The sequence below is a fragment of the Tachyglossus aculeatus genome (assembly GCF_015852505.1).
Source record: "Tachyglossus aculeatus isolate mTacAcu1 chromosome 12 unlocalized genomic scaffold, mTacAcu1.pri SUPER_6_unloc_2, whole genome shotgun sequence".
NCBI lineage: Eukaryota > Metazoa > Chordata > Mammalia > Monotremata > Tachyglossidae > Tachyglossus > Tachyglossus aculeatus.
Window position 1 is genome coordinate 3,694,693 of NW_024044829.1, and position 19,623 is coordinate 3,714,315.

General features: G+C 43.6%; 1 pseudogene; it reads left to right on the forward strand.

Annotated features, from left to right (window-relative positions):
• Positions 1-215: 215 nt before the first annotated feature.
• On the forward strand, positions 216-19,026 carry LOC119921272 (annotated as a pseudogene).
• Positions 19,027-19,623: the final 597 nt, after the last annotated feature.

Consider the following 19,623-nt stretch of genomic DNA (forward strand, 5'->3'; position numbering starts at 1 on the left):
GAAGGGGGTGGTCCACGGTGTCGAAGGCAGCTGAGAGGTCGAGGAGGATTAGGACAGAGTATGAGCCGTTGGATTTAGCAAGCAGGAGGTCATTGGTGACCTTTGAGAGGGCAGTTTCCGTGGAATGTAGGGGACGGAAGCCAGACTGGAGGGGGGCGTGAGGAAGAAATACATGGAGGTGTAGATGTACCACGTAGAGGGTAGTGACGGCAACGATGAGGACACTCGAGACCTCTTCTGAAGAATTAAAAGATAATAGTACCAAGGTATTCTTCCAAGCTTTCAAAAAATTACACAGTCAAATCAGATAGGCTTCCTGGCACCTTGGACACTACAGTCTCCAATGTGTTGGTGGGGCAAAGACTGTAACAATTGTCTTTCAGTTAATAAGTCCTACTTAAGATGTAAAATGGGGTAGGAGGAAGGGCAGATAGGGAGTTCCCTGTTTGAATGACTGGATCAGAAAGTGGAATGGTCAGAGTAGTGGTAGTAGTAGGAATAGTAGTACTGGTAATAGAGTAAGCTCATCCTCTAGATTGTAAGCTAGTCTTCTAGACTGTAAACTCGTTGTGGGCAGGGAATATGTATGTTCATTGTTGTCTTATACTCTCCCAAGTGATTACTACAGTGCTCTGCACACAGTAAGCGCTCAATAAATATGATTGAATAGTAGTGTTAGTAGTGATAGTAGTAGTCATTGCAGTAGCAGTAGTAATAGTAATAGTAGTAGTAATATGATATTTGCTAAGTGCTAATATGCCAAGATCTGTTCTAAGCACTGGGGTAGATGTAAAGTAGATGGACACAGACCCTGTCCCACATAAGGCTCACCGTCTTGATCCCCAATTTTACAGATAAGGTAACTGAGGTACAGAGAAGTGAAGTGATGTGAAATGGCTTGCCCATGGTCACATTGCAGACAAGTGGATTAGAACCCACATCCTCTGACTCCCAAACCCGTGCTCTCGCCATTAGGCAACACTGCTTCCAGTATTAGTAGTAGCTGTAATGTTTATTAAGTGCATCCCGTGCAGAAAACTATGCTAACACTGGGTACACAGGTGGGATACACAATCCAAAAATAAAAAAATTCAAAGTCTACAGCTTGTACTCTTCATTCATCAGAAGCTCACCCTCTACACCTCCTTCTCAAAGCTCCCGTTTCCTGTTTCACCTGCCTTGAAATTCCTCCCCACATCTGCTCAGAACCTTCCTTGTATCCCTCTTTTTCATGCTACTGGTTAAGCGCTTAAGATGCGTTGAACATCGTTCTAAGGGCTGGGATAGTTACAAGTTAACTATTACTATTAGTTTCTCTGATTAACGGGTTCATGCTCTTTCCACTGCGCCATTCTTCTCTGTCTCTGACACTGGAAATTCTCCAGAAAGCACAAGAATTTATTGTCAAAGGGACACGCAGCCTGAAGACACTTTGTTGTTTTGTGTTTGAGAAAGTTCCTGGCTCCTTTTAGAGACCTGCTTCCACTGAAGTCCCAGTGTCTTAGGCTCCTTCTGGATGTTCTACATATCATTCAATCAATGGTATTTATTGAGAAGTAAATCTGTGGAGAGCACTGTACTAAGCATGTGGGAGAGTCCAATACAATAGTCTAGGTAGATAAGTTCCCTGCCCACAGTCAATCCATGGTGTTTATGGAGTACTTACAGGGTGCAGAACACTGCAATAAGCACTGGGGAGAGTACAATATAAAATAGTTGGCAGGCCGGTTCCCTGCCCACGACCAATCCATAGTATTGAGCCCTCACTGTGTGCAGAGCACTGCATTAAGCACCTGGGAGAATCCAATGCAACAGAGTTGACAGACATGTTCCCTGCCCACTATCAACCAGCGGTCTTTATTGATTATGTGATGAGCACTGTACATGAGAAACAGCGTGGCTCAGTGGAAAGATCCCAGGCTTTGGAGTCAGAGGTCATGGGTTTATATCCCGGCTCTTCCAGTTGTCAGCTGTGTGACGTTAGGCACGTCACTTACCTTCTCTGGGCCTCAGTAGTCTCATCTGTAAAATGGGGATTAAGACTGTGAGCCCCCTGTGGGACAATATGTACACCTTGTAACCTCCCCAGCACTTAGAACAGTGCTTTGCACATAGTAAGCGCTTAATAAATGCCATCATCATTATTATTATTGTTACTAAGCACCTGGGTGAGAACTATACAACAGAGTTGGTAGACGTGTTTCCTGCCCACAAAGAGTTTACGGTCTAGAGGATTAATCAATGGTATTTATCGAATGTTTATTCTATACTAAGTACTTGGGAGAGTACAATGCAACAGATTTGGGAGACACGTTTTCAGCTCTTGTTTGTCCAGTTATGAGTATGCAGTATGAGTATGAGTATGCAGGCTGGTATTTCTCAGTGATTGTGATCATGGCCTCTCTGGGAGGAAGGCAGGGACCAGGAGAGCAAGGAGGAAGAGGAGCCCCAAGTCACTTAAGCCACCGAAATCAAAGATCATCAGGTGGAACCAGTAACTGTTCCATCAGGTAAAGGTACCCCTATAAATATCCCCCCCACCCCGATCCACTCCCACTGCAGTCCTGGATTGAGGTCCATCTCCATCCAGGCACTGCACCAGTGTGTGGAATGAATCCTCAGGGGAGCCTGAAATGCTGAATAACTCTCTAATCTCAACCTGTCAGCCTCTGGATCAAACTGTCCCTCCAGTGAGTAGCTTTCCCTTTGTGCTTTAGGGCTGTGGCCATGAGGCTTAGTCTTCTGTGGACTATCCTATTCTCCTAGCTCAGTGGTGTCCAGTGTGGGATGGTCAACCCTCCTTGCACCTTGGAGAGAAATCATTCCAGCGGCTTCTACAAGGATGAAGATGTGGTGATTGGAGGACTCGTCTCTCTGGATGTGATTATGAGTCACTTTGGTTCCTTTGAGAACTTCATGGAACGGCCACTTGTCTTTCCAGAATCCATAGAGTAAGTGTTTGTGTTACCCAGGATGTAGGTAGGAAGGGAGCAGAGGGGGTGGCGGCACCATTGGATGGGGGAGAAAGGAAGGGCTGTGGGCACGAGTACTGGGGCACGGATGACATTAACGTCTATAGGCAAGGGCCATATATAGCTATTCAGGGAACTCCAATCAATCACTGGTGGTTATTGAGGCCTTACTGTGTGGCAGGGCACTGAAGTGCTAATCAAATAATAATCAAAGTGGTGGATACTTTCCCTGCCCTGGGCACCTAGTACTAAGCGCTTAGTTTAGTGCTCTGCATATAGCAAGCCCTCAATAAATACCACTGATTTATCGATTGATTGATTACCACGTATAAGTGATGGGAAAATACAATATATCAGAGTTTGGAAAAACGTTCTGTACCCACAAGGAGCTCCTCATAGTTCAGAGGACTCAACGAGTCCAGAGAATTTGCTGCAGTCAGAACGATTTCAGAACTATGAATTCCCTCATTTGTTTTCATTAATTAATTAATTCATTCATTCAATCGTATTTATTGAACACTTATTGTGTGCAGAACACTGTACTAAGCGCTTGGGAAGTACAAGTTGGCAACATAAAGAGACGGTCCCTACCCAGCAACGGGCTCACAGTCTAGAAAGGGGAGACACACAACAAAGCAAAACAAGTAGATAGGTATCAAACCCATCAGAATAAATAGAAGTATAGCTATATGCATATCATTAATGAAACAGAGTAGTAAATATGTACAAGTAAAATAAATAAAGTAATAAATATGTACAAATATACACAAGTGCTGTGGGGAGGGGAAGGAGGTAGGATGGGGGGGCGATGGGGAGGGCAGGAGGAGAGGAAAAAGGAGGCTCAGTCTGGGAAGGACTCTTGGAGGAGGTGAGCTCTCAGTAGGACTTTGAAGTGAGGAAGAGAGCTAGTTTGGCGAATGTGTGGAGGGATGGCATTCCAGGCCAGGGAAAGGACGTGGGCCACGGGTCGATGGAGGGACAGGTGAGAACGAGGCACAGTGAGGAGGTTAATGGCATAAGAGCAGAGGGTGCGGGCTGGGCTGTAGAAGGAGAGAAGGGAAGTGAGGTAGGAGTGGGCGAGGTGAGACTTGAAGCCGAGAATCAGGAGTTTTTCCTTGATTCGTAGGTTGACAGGCAACCACTTGAATATTTTTGCGGAGGGGAGTGACATGCCCAAAGTGTTTCTATACAAAGATAATCCGGGCAGCAGAGTGAAGTATAGACTGAAGCGGGTAGAGACAGGAAGATGGGAAATCAGAAAGGAGGCTGATGTAGTAATCCAGTCGGGATAGGATGAGAGATTGAACCAGAAAGTTAGTGCTTTGGATGGAGAGGAAAGGGCGGATCTTAGCGATGTTGTTGTGTCGATCTTCTTCCTGCTGCTTTCCCTGACTGCATTTCTTCCTAAGGTCACTTTTTGCATCAAGCAGACACGAGACCACACCCACAACCTGTTCCATCCGGATTGGTATATATTGCCTTCTCTCAAGTGCTTAGTACGGTGCTCTGCATACAGAAAGTGCTAAATCAAAATCTCTGATTGACTCACCCAACTAGGTAGGATGGGGGGTCGATGGGGAGGGGAGGAAGAGAGGAAAAAGGGGGCTCAGTCTGGAAAGGACTCTTGGAGGAGGTGAGCTCTCAGTAGGACTTTGAAGGGAGGAAGAGAGCTAGTTTGGCGAATGTGGTTTGGCCTTGCGGCTTTCCCCGAGAGAGATACAGAGAAGGTTTGAACTCACTTCCCACTTTGTCTGTAGCACCAGGGGGCTTTCTCCTTCCCATCCCTGTCCCACTGCTGCTCGACAGTTCAACACCCGTTTTGTTTACCCCAGTGGTATTTGTTAAGCACTTCCTAGGTGCCAGGCACTGTAGAAAGCCCAGAGATATATATGAGCTTATCTGGTGCTCTGCACACAGTAAGCGCTCAATAAATACGATTGACTATAGTCCCTGTCTCACATGGGGATCACAGTCTCCATCCCCATTTCACAGATGGAATAACTGAGGCCCAGAGTTCCTCAACCACGAGGTGTGTGCTCTTTCCACTATACCCCGACACTTCAGTGCCATCTCTCATCCTATTTTACTTGTACATATCTATTCTACTTATTTTATTTTGTTAATATGTTTTGTTTTGTTCTCTGTGTTCTCTGTTCTCTGTTTTGTTCTTCTAGACTGTGAGCCCAGTCTTGGGTAGGGACCGTCTCTATATGTTGCCAACGTGTACTTCCCAAGCGCTTAGTACAGTGCTCTGCACACAATAAGCTCTCAATAAATACGATTGATTGATTCCCAATTACCGATACTTCACAAAACACTACCAGCATCTCATAGCCCTGGTGTTTGCTGTTGAGGAGATCAACAAGGACCCCAGCCGGTTACTCAATATTTCTCTGGGCTTCTACCTCTTCAGTTTCCACTTCCTGTGACCGATGGTGGCTAGAGCTCTATGGCTCTGCTCTCGAGGAGATCCGGGAGGGTTTACAACTACAGCTGTGAGTCAGAGCAGCGGGACAAGCTATTGGCTATCATAGGAGGGATGTCATCAGCAGTGTCCACGACAGGATCTGCACTTCTGGGACTCTATAAGCTCTCCCAGGTGAGGAATCCTGACCACAAGGGGCAGAGAAGCATTAGTCTGCTGCTACTCTCACTGTTGCTGTTTTATTTTATTTCTTTAACACTTACCATGTGCCAACCACTGCACTGAGCACTATCCCATGGACATTCCAAGGCCAGGAAATCCTCTTAAGGAGTCAGAATCAATGAAATGTATTGGTGTCTTTGCTCAGAATGGTGTAGGCAGACTCACTGTAGACTATAAGCCTCTTGTGAACAGGAACCTGTCTCCCACCTCTGCTGTACTCCCCCAAGAGTGTTGTACAGGGCTCTACACCTAGTAAGCGCTAATCAAATACCATGGATTGATTGATCGATTCAGGAACACGGAATGATGCTGTCTGCCTGTCCATATCTCCACTCCAGAGTCCCCCCTTCCCTGGCTCTGTCTCTCCTGTAGATTTCCTATGGCCCAAAGGACCCAGATCTCAGAGATAAGTCCTGATTCTCATCTCTTTATCAGATCTCTGAGTGTTCCTCAGATCTGCCCTTGGGGGTGATCCATCTTATGAAACATTTTCATTGTGTCTGGATCGGTCTACTGGTCGTCAGTGACATTCGAGGGAAGACGTTCGCTATGTTCCTAACAGAGGAGATGGCCAAGAATGGCATCTGTGTGGCTCATGTTAAAAGAGTCGACGAATTGTTTACTGAAAGTACACTCCAGACTGAGTGTGACCACAGACAAATTAATGCATCATCAGCGAATGTGGTCTCTGTCTATGTGGGTACATTCTCTTTACTGACAATTGTATATTGTATGAGCGAAATGATTGCAATGTGAAATATGTAGTGTCTAGATTTTCTATGGTTAGAAATAATTTCAAGAAACTGGGGAAGTGCTATCGGTAGCAAATAATGCAAATTCTGTAAAGGAATGATAAGAAAGTGTTTTATTTTTTCATCATTTGCTAATAATGTTTAGCATGAGTGAACTCACATTTTTCCCACCACATCTTATCACCTTCATAGGACTGGACAATAATAATGGTATTTGTTTAGCACTTACTACCACAGCTTGTCGACAGGGAACAAGATACCTCAATGCATGACTCACACATAGAAATCTCCTCAACTCTCCATTACACACACAGACACACATATACAGACACACATACACAGACACAGACACAGACACACACACACACACACAAACACACACACACACACACACACAAACACACACACACACCCCTATACCACATATAAAAGCTTGCCTATACACAAACACACAGACACATACATATAGTCTGGGTGCTCCTGTGCCTAAAAATGACAGAGTTTTAAGTTTCACGAAAAAAAATCCATAAGAAAACATGGGCTTCTTACCAAAATGAAGGATCCTCAAATTGGTTCCCTGTCTTGTTTCCCTTCTCCTCCTCTTCCCCCAGCCATCCTGTGATCACATTGTCACATATCGACCCCCTTTTCCTTATCTCTTTTCTCTCTCAAGGCTCATTCTTTGGGAAGTAGTGCCATGATTTAAGCTTTGTGAAATGGGTTCCAAAAAGAAAAATTGTTGGTTTTTGCCTTTTCAAAAACCTGGAAATCCTTCTTTACTTTTCCTTCTTTATTTTGAAAATGGCCAGTTGAAAGTGGCCAATTGAGTGGCAGTCTAACTAAACGACCTATGTAGTTTTATCTAACCCCCTAAAATTGAAGTATTACCCAAAAGTATTAGAATGTTTTGTGTTCTGGACTTTTTTCTGTTTCTATCAATCAATCAATCAATCAATCGTATTTATTGAGCGCTTACTATGTGAAGAGCACTGTACTAAGCGCTTGGGAAGTACAAATAGGCAACATACAGAGACAGTCCCTACCCAACAGTGGACTCACAGTCTAAAAGGGGGAGACAGAGAATAAAACCAAACATGCTAACAAAATAAAATAAATGGGATAGATATGTACAAGTAAAATAAATAAATAAATAAATAGAGTAATGAATATGTACAAACATATATACATATATACAGGTGCTGTGGGGAAGGGAAGGAGGTAAGATGGGGGGATGGAGAGGGGGAAGGGGGGGGAGAGGAAGGAAGGGGCTCAGTCTGGGAAGGCCTCCTGGAGGAGGTGAGCTCTCAGCAGGGCCTTGAAGGGAGGAAGAGAGCTAGCTTGGCTGATGGGCAGAGGGAGGGCATTCCAGGCCCGGGGAATGACATGGGCCGGGGGTCGATGGCGGGACAGGCGAGAGCGAGGTACGGTGAGGATATTGGCGGCAGAAGAGCGGAGGGTGCGGGCTGGACTGTAGAAGGAGAGAAGGGAGGTGAGGTAGGAGGGGGCGAGGTGATGGAGAGCCTTGAAGCCCAGGGTGAGGAGTTTCTGCCTGATGCGCAGATTGATTGGTAGCCACTGGAGATTTTTGAGGAGGGGAGTAATATGCCCAGAGCGTTTCTGGACAAAGATAATACGGGCAGCAGCATGAGGGAACATGGGTGCAAGTTGTAAGCTCATTGTGGGCAGGGAACCTTCCTGCTAAGTCCGTTGTATTGCACTCTTCCAAGTACTTATCACAGTGCTCTGCACATAGCTCAATAAATACCACTGATTGATGTTAACTGTACCAGTAAGTGTTGATTTGGGTCTCATGTTCGACAGGGATTAATGTCTTTATTTTATTAATACCTGTTTCCCCCTCTACTCTGTATGTTCTTTGTGGGCAGGGAATTTGTCTACCAACTCTCCCATATGTTAGGACAGTGGTCTGCACACAGTAAGTGCTCAATAAATAACATTGGTGGTGATGCTTTGGTCCACTTCGGTGCCTCCTTAGGCTTTGCTTATGCTTTGGTATACACTAAATGAATACCATAATTAATATCCATAGTGGTTGTCTGAAATAACTCCATGAAAACATCCCCAGTGAAGCAATACTTAAAGCAGTGCAGTTGAGTAGTATTGATGGTGGGGATTTTAGAAGCCATATTCATATTGGCCAAATCACTTAGACTGTAAGCCCGTTATAGTTAGGGAACTTGTCTACTACCTCTGTTAAATTGTGCTCTCCCAAGTGCTTAGTACTGTGCTTTGCACACATTAATCACTCCATAAATATGATTGAGATTAATAATAACAATTATAGTGAAAGTGAAATTTAACCGCTTATTATGTGCCAGGCACTGTACTTAACAGTGGAGTAGATAGAAGATAATGAAGTAAGACACAGTTCCTGTTGCACATGGGGATCTCAGTCTGTCAGAGGGAAAATTATTGAACCCCCATTTTGTAGATGAGGTAACTGAGACTCAGATATGTTAAGTGACTTTCCCAAGGTTACACAACAGGCGAGTGGCTGTGCAGGATTAGAATCAAGATCCTCTGACTACCAGACTTGGGCTCTTTCTATTAGACCATGCAGCTTTCTGTGGACTTTGGCTTTTGCTGTTGTTCCTTAACCTCTTGTCACTTGTCGTTCAGACTGCTTTCACTGTTTTCAGTCTTCTTGGACTCAGCACAGCTCACACCCCTGCTTCTCCAAAAGGGCAAAACTCTGCATTCTACAGGTAAGGACCAGAGCATCTTGACTCTTGACTCTTCTGACTGTGGTCAGTGTGCATTGAACATCATTTCACATTACTTCGTGCTTAATATAAGTTCTTAGTACACTGCTCTGAACACAGCGCTTAATAAATGAGATTGAATGAATGAATGAATCACATCTTCTCCTGACAATCTCACCATCCAGTCCAGTAATATGAGAAATATCCAAGCACATCAACTGCATTGTGAAAGTAACCTAAAAAGCTTTGTGTTTGCTCAGAATATCAACTGATTAAAGGATGAGTGTGATAACAATGATCGTGCATTTCTTCCTAAGATAATTCCTTGGGCCTCCAATTTTTTGTTATTACAACTCTTCAGAAGACTTTATTCATCAGTAATATTTACTGTGCTGGTAATCAGTTATACTTATTGAGCATTTACTGTGTGCAGAGCACTGTACTAAGTGATTGGGAGAGTCTAATACAACGATATAAAAGAGTTGGTAGCTATATTCCCAGTCCAGAGCAAGTTGACAGTCTATCGGGGAGACAGACACTAATATAAATAAATGAATAAATTACAGTTATGAACATAATGGCTGTGGATCTGAAGGTCAGGAAGGGATTTATAGTGGGTATAGTGTTTTCTTAGGTCTATGTGTATTATATAAGGGGATCTTCAAATTACAATTCTACCTATTTAGAGAAAATCTCAGAGAGGGGAGAAATAGGCTAAACGTCATGGTGGCAAAACTACAGGAGGCAAATCTAAAGAAGAGAAGACAATCATTTGGGGCCAGTGAGTTATATAAAAGAGGATAAGGACTAAACATTATTCAATTTTGTACAATTCTCCTTTCCCATGTGTGCAATCTAGAAAGTTCTCAAACACGAGTAAAAGTTTTGAGAATTTAGAACTGTTTGATACCTCGAGTCTCCCAGAGTTTAAGGTGGCCCATTGGAATGAGGTGGGAATGCGACATCTGAAAGAGTTTATAACTTTAGAGAAGTAGCATAGCCTAGTTAAAAGAGCAAAGGCCTCAGAGTCGGAGGACTGGTGTCCTAATCCCGGCTATTCCACATGTCTGTTGTGTGACCTTGGGCAAATCAGTATGGCATAGTGGATAGAGCACAGGCCTGGGAGTCAGAAAATCATGGGCTAATCCTGGCTCACCCACTTGTCTGCCACGTGACCTTGGGAAAGTCACTTCACTGTGCCTCAGTTATCTTATCTTAAAAATGGGGATTGATACTGTGAGACCCACATGGGACAGAGACTGTGTCCAACACGATTTCCTTGTAACCACCCCAGCGCTTAGTACACTGGCTGGCTCGTTTTAAGCACTTAACAAATATCATTATTATTAAGTCATTTCTCTATATCTACCTCATCTGTAATATAGGGATAAAGACTATAAGCCCCAAATGGCATATAGATTATGTTCAAACTGATTAGTTTGTATCTACCCCAGTGCAGTATGTTGTCCTGAAAATAATAAGCATTTAACAAATACTATAAAGAAAACAAATAAAACCAAAAGGTTCTGCCCTGGGCCATGTGACCGAGCTGGATGTCATTGCTTTCAAAATAGAGGAGAATCTAGCTCAATGTATTGGAATCCAAGAGAACCTCACAAAACATTGGCAGGCACACCAAACAGTCCTCTTTATGTAATGAAATGATTTTGAGAGATGAATCTAGAAATTGGTCTAGATATTGAGCTGTCTTCCGTCTCAGGATTGCACCTGGAGAGTTTCTTGTACTCTACTAGACTTGGCTATGGAAGGGAGAGTCAAGGAGACGCGTACCCATTCCATTCCTAGCTTGGGCAGTGGCTAGCAAGTGGAAGGCAATCTGCTACAAATCAAAACTCAGCTGTGCTGGGCAGCAACAGTAAGGGAGACAGTTGAGGGCGGAGATTCAAAGAAGGAGGCAGTGGTAAACCACTTCCATATTTTTTACCAAGAAAGCTCTATAGATATACTACCAGAATGAGTGCAGATGGAGGTGGGGCATTTTGGGAGAGAAGCAGCAACTCCCTTCAAAGCCCTACTGAGAGTTCACCTCCTCCAGGAGGCTTTCCCAGACTGAGCCCCCTTTTTCCTCTCCTCCTCTTCATCCCCCTTCCCTACCCACTTCCCCTCCCACAGCACTTGTATATATTTGCACAGATTTATTAGTCTATTTATTTTACTTGTGCAGATTTAATTCTCTATTTTGTTAATGATGTGCATATCGCTGTAATTCTATTAATTCTGATGGTTTTTACACCTGTTTGCAAGTTTTGTTTTGTTGTCTGTCTCCCCCTCCTAGACTGTGGGCCCGTTGTTGGGTAGGGACTGTCTCTATATGTTGCTGACTTGTACTTCCCAGGTGCTTAGTACAGTGCTCTGCACACAATAAGTGCTCAATAAATACGATTGAATGAATGGGAATCAGAGTTCGTGGGTTCAAATCCCTGATCCACCACTTCTAACCTTTGTGACTTTGGGCAGGTAACTAAACCTCTCTGTGCCTCAGTTACCTCAACTGTAAAATGGGGATCAAGACTGTGAGCCCGACGTGGGACAACCTGGTCACCTTGTATCCTCCCAGTGCTTAGAACAGTGCTTTTCACGTAGTAAGTGCTTAACAAATACTATTATCATTGTTATTATTATTATGATGCGTCCATGGAGTTGCTATAGGCCAGAGATGACTCGACAGCATAAGATAGACAATAAACTGTCTGCTAAGCCTGCTTCAAAACATTTATCATACCTGATGCTCAAGAAAATGTTCTTGTCACAATTTTTAGGAGATATAGGAACGCTTCTATAAGACAATAGATGTCTTTTTGGTAGTAACATTAAGGACATGCTCCATATAACATTTTCCAATGTTAATAATAATAATGATAATGATAATAATAATGATGGGGTCCCTTAAGCACTTACTGTGTGTCAAATACTGTTCAAAGCACCGGTGTAGATGCAAACTAATCAGGTTGGACACAGTCTCTGTCCCAGATAGGGCTCACAGTCTTAATCCTTATTTTTACTGATGGGGTACTGAGGCCCACGGAAATGAAGTGACTTGCCCAGGTTCACACAGCAGACAAGTGGCAGAGTCAGGATTAGAACCTAGGCCCTTCTGACTTCCATGTCCCTGCTCTATATACTAGGCTAAATGAATTGAACATCACATTTAAAGGGCTGTTACTCAAAAATGTGATATAGTAATTTATTCCCAGTGGATTTGCTAATTAAATAAAATAGCCATAGTTATCCTCTCCTTAACTTCCATCTTCAACCACTCACTCTCCACTTGTTTCTTCCCCCTGGCCTTCAAACATGACCACATCTCTCCCATCCTAAAAAAACTCTCTCTTGGCCTCACCAACCCTCCTTGTTATCACCCTGTCTCCCTCCTACCATTCCTATCCAAACTTCTTGAACGAGTCGTCTACAGCCGCTATCTCGAATTCCTCAATGCCAACTCTCTCCTTGACCCCCTCCAATCTGGCTTCCGTCCCCAACACTCCACCGAAACTGCCCTCTCAAAGGTCACCAATTACCTCCTTCTTGCCAACTCACACCGCGTGGTCCTGCTCCCGGAAGGATCCTCTCCGCAGAACACCACCATAGGAGCCCGGGACTCCGTTCCCGAGAGACCCGCCCACCATTACACCGCACGTCTCTGCTGCTCCTGGTAGGATCCTCTCCGCAGAGCGCCGCCATAAGACCCTGGGACTCCGTCGACGAGAGGCCCGCCCGCCCACCCACCATCACACCGCGTGGCCCCGCTACTCGCGGGAGGATACTGTACTCTGGACGCCGCCGCGAGGCTCCCCCACCCTCCCTCCCTCCATCCGTCCGGTCGTCCGTCCGTCCATCCCCGAGAAGCCTGCTATCGGGTGCTTATGGCCCGCGGCCGGGCTCATGGCCATCCCCCTCCCGGGCACCTGCATCCCGGCCCGACCACACCGAGGCCCCTGGGCTGGGCCCCCACCCCCCATCATCAATACACTCACCCCTAGAAGCCACTTCCACTCTGTCCAAGTAGCCAAATGGGATCGTGGGACATTGTCTCCCCCTGCTAGATCGTGAAACATTGTGTCCCCCTGCTTGTTCATGAGTCATTGTATCCCCTTGCTTGCCCGTGAGTCACTGTGTCCCCCTGCTTCCATCCCCCCCCCGCCACCACTTAAGCTACCATCTTTGAGGAGCCCCCACTCCCCCCTTCCAGGTCCGGACCTGACTGATTTCCCCCCCGCCTCCCCTCCCCCGGGAAAAAAGGCCCTTGTTACCTTGGTGACCAAGGTACTTTAATGACAACCTCTCTCGTACCTAGTCAGCCCTCCCATGCTATTTGGCTGTTCACTCCTCTCCCCAGGCATTTCCACTCCCATGACCCCACTTGACAGTTCCACCTTACTCCAGGGCTGCCATCGATAGGACTCCAATCTTCTCCACCTCCGAGACAATTTTGCCAAGAGGCCCTGGACTCTGCTTGCCATTAACCTATTTGATCTGATTTGACTGACTTATGGACAATTCATCCTTCTGCTTTGAGCATCATCTGTCCATCTTATGGTCGCTTTTGCATGTTAATTGTTAACTATTCTTGGTGATGTCATCGTCTGCTTATTTTATTATTCCCACCGAATGTTAATTGCTAACGTCTCTCGATGATGTCATCACCTGCTTATTTTACTGCCATCGCATCTTAATTGTTAACTGCTGTCTGCGATGTCATCATCAGCTTATTTTTTACCATCACAGAGTAGTAATCTGCTCTCTGTGATATCATCATCTGCCTATTGTTTTATTGCCATAGCATATTAATTATTAACTACCCTCTGTGACGTCATCACCTACTTATAGCATTGCTACTGTGATATTGCTACTGCATTTCAATTGTTAACCTCCCACTGGGTGTCATTTACCTTGCTGACCTCACCATAAACTATCAATTCCTCTGCTCCCAACTGCCATTCCCATTACTCACCTTCCCCTTCCCTTCTCCCACCCAGCTCTTTCCCTCCCTTTCTCCCACCCCAACCCTCCTCTCACCCCCTACCCAGTATCCCTCTGTACCAGCGCCAACCCTTAACTCCTCCCTCCCAGCCTCTCCTTCCCCTACTCCACGTCCCCACCCCATCCCAGGTCTCCTTTCACATTGCCACCCCTCTCCGCACTCTCCCTGCCCAGGCCCCCGCAATCTCATCCCAATCCAAACCCTCCCCACCCCTCACACCCTTCCTGCTCCCTCCCCTTCCTCCACAGCTCCTGCCAAGTGTGGCCTTTGGAACTCCCTCTCCATTATAGGTAAACTCCCTTTCATTCTGGACCTATTCCTTTCCAGCTCTCTACTTCTCCTTGCCCTAACTGAAACATGGCTGTCTCCGGACGACACGGTCTCTTCTGCTGCTCTCTCAAGTGGAGGCCTCTTTTTCTCCCACTCCCCCACACTCACCGGAAAAGGAGGAGGTGTCAGTTTCCTTCTCATCCCCCAATGTCGCTTTCACACTATCCCTCCTCTCCCTTCCCTTTCCTTCCCTTCTTTTGAAGCCCACATTATTCGCCTCTACCACCCCCTCCAGATTCTTGTAGCCATCATCTACCGCCCTCCCCGCCCCCACCTCCAACTACTTTAACGATTCTGACCCCTTTCTCACCTTCCTTCTCTCCTTATCCAAGCGCACTCTGATCCTCGGAGACTTCAACATCCACATGGATATCCCTGGTGATTCCTCCTCCGCCCACCTTCTATCTCTCCTTGACGCTGCCAAGCTCCTGCTCCACCCGACCTCGCCCACTCACCAACTTGGTCACAACCTCGACCACATCATCTTCTACCGCTGCACTGTGTCCAACCTCACCAACTCTGAAATCCCTCTCTCTGATCATAATCTTCTCACCTGGCTCTTCACTCACACTCTTTTCCCCTGTAAATCCATATTACTCCCTCACAGAGATCTCCGGTCTCTTGACCCCATCCATCTTTCTGAGCGCCTCACACCCCACCTCGCCTCCCTCTGCTCTCTACCCAATCTTGATTATCAGATTACTGCACTCAACTCTACCCTCTATACTCCTTACCGGTTAAAGGATTTTACAGGAGTGTAGAATTTTTGGAACATGACTTTTTCTCCCTTGTTGCCTGGGTGAGAACTAGGCTATTAGCCTCCTTTTGAGTGTGAAAGCAAAGACAGACCCAACATAACCCACCAATCCCTTTCTTCAGGTTCCTTAGTTAATTTTCCAGCATTGAAGCAATGATGAATTCTTTGTGCCTTGAGCTGGTTGGACATGTGAGGAGGAATGACAGTAGGAGTTCTAAACTGAAGTAAAAAACTGAAATATTTCAAAGATGCAGTGAAGCAAAACTGCAAAGAGGGGATTGATGATGGACAATTGGGAGGAAGCAGGAGAACAGATCAGATGAGGATGCAGACATTAAAAATGTGGTGATTCTAAGAGGAAAAATTTCAAGAAACCCCAGGGCACAGAGGGTAAAACTAAAATAAGGCCACATTATATAGAGCAAATTCACCATTGCTTCCAGGAAAAATCTTTTCAAGTACTCAATTTGGGGGAATTAATAGTCCCTCATTAATTTAATCAGTCATACTCACATAGTGTATGTATATGTGTAAGCATTCATATTCAAATTAGCACAATTCCATAATGAAAATGTCGCTAAATATAACTGGTTAAAGGTAAAAGTTACAAATTCAATTTCTGAGTTCATAAACTTTGTTTAAATGAATTATAAAGATGAAGCAGGAAATGGGTTGGAGAACATATCCAAATGAAGTAACACATGTAATGGCAAGAATCCTGAAGCAGAGTTATTTTCCAGTGTGTTTAAATGCTCACTGAAAACATAGAATCAATCAATCAATATTGGTTTTTTCAAGTGCTTGTTGTGTGTGGAGCACTGTACTAAGTGCTTGGGAGAATACAACATAACAGAATTGGCAGACAAATTCCCAAGCCCATAGTAGCATACAGTCTAGAGGGAAAGACAGCCATTGGTATAAATAAATTATGGATACGTACTCCCTCGGAAGTGTCTTTCCATGGATCCATATTAACAGGGGAATTTATTTAGAGGTAAATTTACAAAGATCTGCTAGAAATTGCTCTGTTTCCTCACAAATCTAACAAAAAGTCTTAAAAAATGAAGTAACTCTGTTTTATAAGATTCAAATGGAGAAATTGAGGAAAACTTCTGACACAGCTCAGATTACCAATATTATGAAGATCAAAATAAATAGTTTATACAATAAACTTAAAAATAATAATCCTGTGAATTTATGGACAGGGAATGTGACTGTTTATTGTTTCATTGTACATCCCCAAGCAATTAGTGCACTTTTCTGCACAGAGTAAATGCTCAATAAATATGAATGAATGAATGAATGAATGAACTATATGCTCCATTAAGCAGCTAGCTGTGCTTTAATCTTTTGCATCTGCCAGCAATTTTCTCACAAATAAATTTGTGGCATGATTGTGACACTAACATTTGATCCAATAAAAGTATATGAAAACTTAAATAAAGCTAAAAAGTAGAATAACAGTTTACTACTACAACCACAGGAAGGAGTCAAACGAAAGTCTCTAACATGTTGAACCATAAATAGTGCATAATTTTTTATCTTATCCACTCACCTCATTGAGGAGGACAGAAGGATTCCTCTATGAGTTTGGAGGTTTACTCTGCCGATAAAGTAAGGCAAGAAGTTTAATTGGACTACAGTGAGTGGTTCCCTATATGTAGAGATAATGTACCCCTTTAAGCATAAGATCCATACTTGCATTCCAAGCACAGCTAGCATATGTATAACATACTTTAAAAATCTTAGACTCCCATTTTGACGAAAGCTGATGTTTCATAAGGTTGAAGGCTGATTTTACTTGTCAAATTAGGGGCGATGCTAAGCACTGAAGCTTCAATTTTGAACAAAAAAATTTGACCTTTAATAACTCCAAAAGATTTGCATTCAATTGCAGCACTCCATATGATTTGAAGTTGATTTGAAGTTTCTTACCTATAGAGTGACACTTCCCCTGAAAGACTGAACCAAGGCAATGTATGAAATTAGTAAATGGGTACCTTTTTCAATTATCACACTGCCTTTTACTGACTACTCCATAAAAGTCACTTAAAATAAATTTAGGTGTAGCATTCACCCTTTGTTCTTGTAGCTCTTAGCCTAGTGTCTTCAGTTTCAGTTGATTATTTAGACCTATCCCATTCAAAGACAACAGCGTTGACAATGAGATTGAATTTGTGTGTGCATGTCACACAGAACAAATTGCACCCTGTGCACCTGAAAATACAATAATTTCCTGGGGAAAATAAAGGTAGATTTCAAAGTTTGGAATGTTTAAATATGAGAGATAAGATAAAAAAAATCCCTCTTTTCCTTAGGGATGCCTCCACCCATCTGGAATTCCTTGAATGTTTTAATGAAGTAATGTGTTTCCTGGCTTGGCAGGGCCATTTCCTGGCATCTGTTCTTCTCTAGAAAATCTTTCAAACTTCAAAATACCCAATCCTCATTCTAGAGCAATAAATCAAGAAACCCGGGTGGTTATTGTTTGATTTAATCTGAGCCCAATAATACACTTCCTCCAGTTGTGTTTTGTCTATGTCCTCTAGAGGAGACAATCCTTTCGTTCTAAACTAATTAGCTTGTAAGCTCCTAGATGGCAGAGATCGTGTCTACGTACTTTAGTCTACGCTCCTAAGTGCTTTGTACAGTGCTCTTCACAGAGTAAGTGCTCAATTAATCCCAGTGAAGGCTTGATTCCCAATGAAGCTTTTAGGGTTTCAAGGAAAGATTCACTCCAACTTTAGTGGGAGATGAAGCAGTGATTGCCAAAATTAAACTTAGCAGCCAGAAGGATGGAAATGCCCGGACATAATAATAATAATAATAATAATAATAATAATAATAATAATAGCAATAGCAATAACAATAATAATAACAATATTTGTTAAGTGCTTACTATGTGCAAAGCACTGTTCTAAACCCTGGGGGGATACAAGGTGATCAGGTTGTCCCACGTGGGGCTCACAGTCTTAATCCCCATTTTACAGACGAGGGAACTGAGGCACAGAGAAGTTAAGTGAGTTGCCCAAAGTCACACAGCTGAAAATTGGCAGAGTTGGAATTTGAACCTCTGACTCTAAAGCCATGCTCTTTTCACTGAACTACACTGCTTCTCATCTGAATGTTTGACGGATGAAGTGTTTCACCCTAGGATATCCACATTTTTCTGATGTAAGAAATGATTGTATTAGTTTTTACCAGAAAGCATATAGATAGGAAGCAGATTGTTCTCTAATTTCAATTCCCAAACTGAAACTTTTTCTGACACTCCTAAGAGAATTTCAGTTCTTTTATAAAGTTTTACTATAGAGTTTGCTGAATTCACATAGTGCTAGTGGTCTCTGCTTGTAATAGGACAATGATAATAGAGGTATTTGTTCCGTATTTACTATGGGCCAAGGCCTCTACTAGGAGTTGGGGTAGAACAGATATTTAATCCCCCATTTTATAGATGAGGAAGCTGAGACAAGGAGAAGTTAAATTACTTGTCTGGGGTCTCAAACAGACAAGGGTCAGAGTTGGGATTAGAACCCTGGTGTCCTAGATCCCAGGCCCTTACTTTCACCACTAGACCATGTCACTTCTGTAGACAAATAACTCCTTAAATGAACCCTCCAGGGTACTGTTTCCTGACCAATCAATACTCCAAAACTTCTTAACCATTTAACCACCTCTTGCACCTACGTGCCAAATTATTATTTATTTAGGGCAACGGTCTTGTAGTATATATGAAAAAACCCTAGCCTTTGCTATTTCAAATATTGTTTAATGCATCTATGATTTTTTTGGAGGCCAAAAGTTTTCTATGGTTTCACTGAAGAGAGTTTACTTTTTGACTAGTTTTTAATTATACTGGGTTCTTCTGAAATGTGATTTTGGTAGCTGTGGATCAAGTAAGATTAGTGAATTAAGGAATATATCTATTACCAGGCATTTAGTAAATGTTTTTACAAAGCTGGAAGTTAAGTTGGTAAAACGTTGAGCTGGACTCACCTCTCAGAAATGACTTCATAATGGAGGTGGGAATGTAAAGATGCTTAAGTAAGGTAGGGACCAAATGACATCCGGTGTTCACAGGTAGAGGCAGTTAGGGAGGGTAATTTAGAGAAGCAATGGGCCTAGAAGAAAGAGCACGGGCCTGGTAGCTGGAGGTCCTGGCTTATAATCCTGGCTTTCACGTTGGGCAATCTTGGGGAAGCCAATGAACCTCTCGGTGCCTCACATTACTCTTTAAAATGGGAGTTGAATTCCTGATATCCCTCCTACTGTCAACTACCCCCTTCTCCTGGAAACATTATCCTAACTCAGCTTCACTAACACTGTCCTCTTCTGGTTCTCCTGGGAGAGACAGAGACTGTATTCAACCTGATTTTCTTGTATGTTCCCAAGCATTTAGTATAGTACTTGGCACATAGTAATTCGCAATTATTATTATCT